Here is an 8,428-nt window from a genome sequence, read left to right on the forward strand (position 1 = left end):
GCAGCACTGGTCAGGAGGAGCACTGGTCAGCAGCAGCACTGGTCAGCAGCAGCACTGGTCAGGAGCAGCACTGGTCAGGAGCAGCACTGGTCAGCAGCAGCACTGGTCAGGAGCAGCACTGGTCAGGAGGAGCAGCACTGGTCAGCAGCAGCACTGGTCAGCAGCAGCACTGGTCAGGAGCAGCACTGGTCAGGAGGAGCAGCACTGGTCAGTAGGAGCAGCACTGGTCAGCAGCAGCACTGGTCAGGAGCAGCACTGGTCAGGAGGAGCAGCACTGGTCAGCAGCAGCACTGGTCAGGAGCAGCACTGGTCAGCAGCAGCACTGGTCAGCAGCAGCACTGGTCAGGAGGAGTAGCACTGGTCAGGAGCAGCACTGGTCAGGAGCAGCACTGGTCAGCAGCAGCACTGGTCAGGAGGAGCAGCACTGGTCAGGAGCAGCACTGGTCAGGAGGAGCACTGGTCAGGAGGAGCACTGGTCAGCAGCAGCACTGGTCAGGAGCAGCACTGGTCAGGAGGAGCACTGGTCAGCAGCAGCACTGGTCAGGAGCAGCAGCACTGGTCAGCAGCAGCACTGGTCAGGAGCAGCACTGGTCAGGAGGAGCAGCACTGGTCAGGAGCAGCACTGGTCAGCAGCAGCACTGGTCAGGAGCAGCAGCACTGGTCAGGAGCAGCACTGGTCAGCAGCAGCACTGGTCAGCAGCAGCACTGGTCAGGACCAGCACTGGTCAGGAGGAGCAGCACTGGTCAGGACCAGCACTGGTCAGGAGGAGCAGCACTGGTCAGGAGCAGCACTGGTCAGCAGCAGCACTGGTCAGGAGGAGCACTGGTCAGCAGCAGCACTGGTCAGGAGGAGCAGCACTGGTCAGCAGCAGCACTGGTCAGGAGCAGCACTGGTCAGCAGCAGCACTGGTCAGGAGCAGCACTGGTCAGCAGCAGCACTGGTCAGGAGGAGCAGCACTGGTCAGGAGCAGCACTGGTCAGCAGCAGCACTGGTCAGGAGGAGCACTGGTCAGCAGCAGCAATGGTCAGGAGCAGCACTGGTCAGGAGCAGCACTGGTCAGGAGCAGCACTGGTCAGCAGCAGCACTGGTCAGGACCAGCACTGGTCAGCAGCAGCACTGGTCAGGAGGAGGTCCACACAGCCCTGCAGCCCCTAAGGTGAATTCCTTGTCTCTGTCTCCAAATGGGTTATCTGAACCCCAAACTCTCCCCCTGGTCCCCGATGTGGGCAGCTCTATCCTCCCAGAGCTCTGTCTTGCCCTGAAGTCCACTGCACGTCCCCAGACCCCTGTGCTGGTGGCCTGGCCCAGCCCCAGCACCCTGGCCTCACAGGCCTGGCCCCATCATCCTTCAAGGGGCCCCAGACGCTGAGAGCCGCCAGTGTGGGTTGGTGCACGCAGAGCCCCTGTGCCTCTTGTGCTGGTTCCCCAGATCCTAACCCCGCCTCAGAGGGAGCAGCTGGGCTGCCCGGGACCCCCAGGCCTAGGAAGCATGGCCGTGTGCCCGTGGTGGAGCTCTGGCTTTGAGCTCACAGCGCAGGGACAGCGGGAAGCACGTAGGCCCTGGGTTCAAATCCAGGACTGGCACCAAAAGAAAGGAAAAGAGAAAAAGAAAAGCCACCCTCAGCATGTTTCCTGTCAGAGCAGCTTTTGAGCTCCCACGAACCACCGAGACCTTTGAGAATGTGGCTGGAATTGCACAGACGCTGTAATATAGTTTGGGGGCTCTTGCATGATTAATCATGTATACTACAGCTCACGAATACAATATGTCCCTTCAACTGTTTCTTTCTTTCTTTCTTTAATTGTGAAAATACTGAGCAGAGGGGTTGCAATTACCTGGGCAAGGTAATGAGTTCATTTCTTATCAAGCATTGTTGCCTCCTCCTTTGTTTCCCCTTCCCATCCCTTCCCATCTCTGCCCTCCCTCCCCTCCCTCCTCCCCACCAAAGTTGTAAAGTACGTGTTTCGACATAACGACTTGTACATCTCATTGTTGCAATGGGTCCACCTGTATCCCTATTTAAATGATTTGTTTTTTTCTCTCCCCTCCAGAAATTATAACAACGTCAAATACAGTGAAAACAGGGTTGTACCTTTGGGGAGGGACATACAAAGCAACAAAGAAATCATCTTATAAATATGTTAGAAAAACCATTTGAGTCCTTATCTTGGGGTTCATTTCCCTAACATCAACTTATCTGACCTTTTCTGCTTGACTCAAACATATACTAGATATTGCAAATAAGGGAAACCATGGGACCTATGGTTCTTTGGGCCTGGCTTACTTCACTTAATATAATTTTTTCCAAGTCTTTCCATTTCCTAACAAATGGGGCAACGTCATTCTTTCTGATGGAGGCATAGAATTCCATTGTGAATATATATACCACATTTTCTTGATCCATTCATCTACTGAGGGGCATCAGGGTTGGTTCCATATCTTAGCTATGGTAAATAATGCTGCAATAAACATAGTTGTGCTGGTGGCTTTAGTGGGGTCTGGAACGTTTTGTGTTTCCATATAAATGGCACACAGAATTTTCATACACATGTGGGTACTCTTGCTTCATTCTGATTCTGAAAGAGAAAATTATTATTATTTAAGATGATAACCCTAAAAATTACTTTAAAATGATAAACATGTTGATTTTGATAACATCATTTTCTTATTATAATCATATAATTTTGTCTCCTTTATTAATGAAATAAATTATGCTAATTTTTGAAATTTTAAATGTCTATAAACTCAATTATGTATCCATTTTTTTTATTTGTCAGTTGTGGGGCTTGAACTCTGGGCCTGGGCGCTGTCCCTCAGCTCTTCATAAGGCCAGTGCTCTACCACTTGAGCCACAGCACCACTTCTGGTTTTCTGGGGGTTCATTGGAGTTAAGAGTCTTGCGGTCTTTCCTGCCTGGGCTGGCTTTGAACTGCGATCCCCAGCTTTCAGACTCCTGAGCAGCTAGCATTACTGGCATGAACCACCAGCTCTTGGCTTCCTGTAAGTTCTGATATGTTTTTTATTGTCAGTTTGTTATTTTCTATAGTGTGTATGTTTACAAACATGTAACTATTTATCAACGGCTGTGTTTGGAGTTGAGCCGAGGATCCTTTCAAAATGTGAACGTCATTCTTCACTTTCAGCGCAAGGTTTGGCTCCAGGGCCTTTGCCACCCCAGGCAGTCCACAGGGTCTGTGCTGCTGCTTCCACGTAGCACAGTGCAGTGCTGTTCATGTGGTTGTGTGTCTTGGTACTTAGTTCCTTTTTACTGACGACTAATTATCTCATGGTACAGATATTATATGCTGCTTTTGAATTTGCTTGTTTTATTTAATAGCCAACATGTTTTCGCATCTTTTCATGCTGGTGTATATAAATCTACCCACCATCTTTCATCATAATTGCCCAGGACCGAGTTGTGCTACCAGTTCTCTGTAAGGATAAGGGACTCCACCATGTCTCTGTCACACAGGTGCTCTAGCATAGTGCTCACTACATGGAAGCTGCTAAATGCAGGTAGTGATGCTACAAATGCACCCTCAGGCCCAACTACCACATAGCTGCTCTGATAGCAGGAGGGAAAAGCAGTCTGGCCATGTGCTCAGGAAGACAGGCCATCTCTGATGCTGGACTTTCATATTTCCTATGAAGTTATTGTTCTATTACTGAAATGCATGGCTAGATATTTTCACAAATGGGTAGATAGAAAATGACTAGATGATCGATAATAGAAAGATTGCTAGATAGATGACAGATAGATGATGGTAGTGGGTGGCTAGATGACAGATAAGAAGGTAGAGAGATGATAGATAAGCACATATATACCTTCCCTGGAAGGGAAGACTACTTTATCAACTAGAATCTTTGTTGTGGCTTTACAGAGCTCATCATGTCTGACAGCCCCTTCCTTTATACAGTGGAGTTTCTGGACGCATGCTGCTTTCATTCTGGGGTTCCCCGGTGAACTGGATGGTAGTTCTGAATGTTACCATTCACCTTGAATCTGACGATTCTGGCACAATGTCAAGTGGCCACCTACTGCCTCACTCCTTCCAGGGCTCTTGGGCTGCTTCTAGGCCTTGGGCAGGAAATAGATGAATCTGAGCATTTTCAGAGGATGTTCTAGATAAAATTTGCAGAGCATAGGTAGCGATGTATGTCCTCCTAACTACTCAGGAGGCTGAGATCTGAGGATTAATGTTCAAAGCTGGCATGGCAGAAAAGTTTTTGAGACTCTTATCTTCAATTAACCACCAAAAAAGACAGAAGTGGAGCTGTGGCTCAAGTGGTAGAGCACTAGCCATGAGCAAATAAGTACCCAGGCCCTGAGTTCAAGCCGCATTACTGGCATACCAAAAACCCAAAGATAAAAAACTTGAATACTCCCTTATGAGGATATTCTAAAGGGTGGAGATCTGAAAGAGAGAACTCCCAGTGCCCAAGCTAGAGAAATCGGAAGAGCTACATAAAGAAGCATTGATTACAACCCAAAGTGTACAACTAATGAGTTCATACTGAATAACTAGCAACAATGAGGGAAATAAATGACAATTTATGAGGGAAGAGAGACAAATATCCCCCATAAAAGGACTCTAAATAAATTATGGAGCGATTCCTCATCCACCCTTACGTTCCTCAGGTGTGGGCTCCGTGCCAAGAGCTTACCTTCCAAAATGTATGACATGGGAAGGAGAGCGCTGACACACAGCCAGGTGTTCAGGGTTGGCATTGGCAGAGCTCACTCACAAATCACGCAGACAGGGGGCTCTAGGCAGAGGTGACCAGAGCACATCTGACCCTAGTGTTCCTCTCCTCACCACAGCCCAGACCAACAATGAATACCACAGTAGACAGTTTCCATAGAGCCGCTCACAACCCCTGCACTTCCAGGACTGGACACAGGGGGGTGCCCTGCGCCCACGGTGTCCACTCAGGCCGCAGGGGTCCTGTGGGCCGAGGTGAGCTTGCAGTTTTGTAAGGAGGTGTGCAGCCCGCTGGGCCTCCCTGCTGCTCCCAGCATGAGGGTACGGCTTCTGGCTGGAGGAGGACTCGGCAGCAGGGCCACGCTGCTCTCCAGGTGCTGGGACAAGTTAGGAAGGGCTGGCTAGTCCGAGCCATCTCTGGTTCTTAGTTACTGCTGACCGCTATTTGAGTCTTGCTCCCAGTCCATCACTTCTATTAGTAAAAGCTGACCTGAGGGCAGAGGTTCCAGGCCTAGGTGGAGGGAGGGAGAGGCTTTGATGCCTACTGAGTCACAGGCTTGCTTTGGGCAAGCAAGCTGACCAGGGAAGGCTCTGTTGCAGGTCAGAGGCCCATGAGATTTATGAATGGGGTCGCGCCGAGGGCCATGTTATGCCTACAAAGTTGTGGAAGGTCAAAGAAGCCACAAGGCCTAGAGGTAGTATGGGAGCTGAAGGCCAGAGACCATGTGATCATTTGGGCGTGAGGGAGACTGAAGATCTCTCCTGGCAGTGGACCCTCCTCGTGTAGCCCTCCTGGTCTGGCCTGCAGGGCTTTACCCACCATGGCTGACCTGGGCGTGTGTCTGAGGCTGGGGGGACAGTAGGCCATTTCTACTCCCCAGGGCTTGGACAGAGATGGAGGCCTCTCGACGGGCAGGTCTCGGGGGTGGGCAGGCAGCAGGCCTTATCTCTCTCCACTGCTCAGGGAGTGTTTCTCTGACTGAATGGCTCAGGTGCACAGTCTTATCCTAAACTTGACCCCAAGGCTATAATTAAAGGTTCAGGTGGAAGGGATTATGACGGAGGTGGGGCTGAGAACTAGCCCCCCGCCGTGGGAGGCAAGTCGGAGCTACCAGAGATAACATTGAGAGAGCCTTCCTCCTTCCTCAAAGTCTTCGGGGTGGAGAAGCAGGGGGCCTGGAAGAAGTTCTGCTCTTAGGAAAAGTGGTTTCCAGGAAGAAGATGAGTGAGGTCAAGTTCATAGTGGGATCTAGTCTCGTCCTCAATTCATCAGTTATAAACACACTGATCAAGGCACAATTGTCCTCCGTATGAGTGGCAGCTGTGGTCCTGGAACTGGGACCACATCAACACGGCATGGAAACAACCGGAGAGCACATTGTGCCGATGGCTTTTGTCACTGTCATGTCAGTATGTTGGGTCATTCTGATTTGTTATTGTTTTGTCAGTGGTGGGGCTTGAACTCAGGGCCTGAGCACTGTCTCTGAGCTCTTCAGCTCAAGGCTAGTGCTCTACCACTCTATATACCACTGTATACCAGGTGTATACCTGACCTGTCCTTAGATATACCTGGCTGGTTGCCTCTCCATCCCACCTAACCATCCATCCACCCAGTCTCACCCAGCCTCCTCTAGGCCCCCAGATTTAGTGAACACACCCCCATGGGTTCCACTCCAGCAAGGGTAGCACACGGTGTACAGACATGGATCTGAACAAGGCTCAATTACCTGAATAAACATAGGAGAGCAGGAGGGGAAGGCTACCTAGAAGGTGCGCGGAAGGGAAGGGACCCTGAGGCATGGGTCTGGTGACCAGGTCTCTTGGGCTCTGGGGCTCTGGTGATCAGGTCCCTTGGGCTCTGGTGACCAGGTCTCTGGGGCTCTGGTGACCAGGTCTCTGGGGCTCTGGTGACCAGGTCTCTGGGGCTCTGGGCCTCTGGTGACCAGGTCTCTGGGGCTCTGGTGACCAGGTCTCTGGGGCTCTGGTGACCAGGTCTCTGGGGCTCTGGTGATCAGGTCTCTGGGGCTCTGGTGACCAGGTCTCTGGGGCTCTGGAGACCAGGTCTCTGGGGCTCTGGTGATCAGGTCTCTGGGGCTCTGGAGACCAGGTCTCTTGGGCTCTGGGGCTCTGGTGACTAGGTCTCTGGGGCTCTGGGGCTCTGGAGACCAGGTCTCTGGGGCTCTGGTGACCAGGTCTCTGGGGCTCGGGGCTCTGGAGACCAGGTCTCTTGGGCTCTGGGGCTCTGGTGACCAGGTCTCTGGGGCTCTGGAGACCAGGTCTCTTGGGCTCTGGGGCTCTGGTGACTAGGTCTCTGGGGCTCTGGGGCTCTGGAGACCAGGTCTCTGGGGCTCTGGTGACCAGGTCTCTGGGGCTCGGGGCTCTGGAGACCAGGTCTCTTGGGCTCTGGGGCTCTGGTGACCAGGTCTCTTGGGCTCTGGAGACCAGGTCTCTTGGGCTCTGGTGACCAGGTCTCTGGGGCTCTGGTGACCAGGTCTCTGGGGCTCTGGTGATCAGGTCTCTGGGGCTCTGGAGACCAGGTCTCTTGGGCTCTGGGGCTCTGGTGACCAGGTCTCTTGGGCTCGGGGCTCTGGAGACCAGGTCTCTGGGGCTCTGGAGACCAGGTCTCTGGGGCTCTGGTGACCAGGTCTCTGGGGCTCGGGGCTCTGGAGACCAGGTCTCTTGGGCTCTGGGGCTCTGGTGACCAGGTTTCTTGGGCTCTGGAGACCAGGTCTCTTGGGCTCTGGTGACCAGGTCTCTGGGGCTCTGGAGACCAGGTCTCTGGGGCTCTGGAGACCAGGTCTCTTGGGCTCTGGTGACCAGGTCTCCGGGGCTCTGGTGACCAGGTCTCTTGGGCTCGGCGCTGTGGTGACTAGGTCTCTGGTGATGGAGGTTTGCGCAGGACATGGAGCAGAGGCATTCATTGATGATCAGACCTGATTGTTCCACAAGGATTGGATCTGGGATTGGATGAGGAGCGGTGACATAGTGCTGTTGGTGAGACCAATGTGAGAATGGAAGCTGCTGCCCAGACATTTGGGGCCTGGAAAAGGAAGGGGCACGGGAAGACTGCCATGTGGTAGGGCTGGAGGTCAGGACTGACTAAAGGTCAGGACTGATAAGGGACAGCTGGGAGGGTCCAGGGCCTAACAAGGTAAGGGAGGTAGGTGGAAAGGTCGCAGGGGACCTGGGGCCATCAGATGTCAGGCAGAGGATAGATGAAGTGGAGGAGATGAAGGCTGGCGATGGTGCTTGGTTGGGGGTTTGGGGGAGGAGGAGGAGGTGGAGTGGTGGTAATGGAGGTAGCACAGACAGGCCCACAGGAGGGCTAGGGGCTTACATGGAGAGAAGGGTGAGACAGTCCCCAGAGAGAAAAGTTAGAGTCCAGGGAATGCCAGAGCCCAGCCAGTGCCAGAGCGAGCTGGACAGCTCCACCACGGCCCAGGGCCTAGTTTGTAAGAGACAGTGTAAGCGATGCTTTTGCTTGGCCTGTGAATTAACTAAAAGCATAAATCAACTAAAATTCACTTGGCTGTGCTCTTTACTCTCAACCTTACTTCTGAAGTTACTTTGTAATTACCTTGGGCTCCGTGAAGAACAAAATTCACTGATAATCACCTGTGGCAAGAGACAAACTGCTCCCCAACGGGCAATGCCTTATCACAAAGAAAACCAGCAGAGTCTACAGACCATCTTCCAGCTCCCCAGAGACAAAGACTTGAGCAC

This window comes from Dipodomys merriami, unplaced genomic scaffold (assembly GCF_024711535.1).
Source record: "Dipodomys merriami isolate MVZ:Mamm:240054 unplaced genomic scaffold, mDipMer1.0.p SCAF_78, whole genome shotgun sequence".
Classification (NCBI taxonomy): domain Eukaryota; kingdom Metazoa; phylum Chordata; class Mammalia; order Rodentia; family Heteromyidae; genus Dipodomys; species Dipodomys merriami.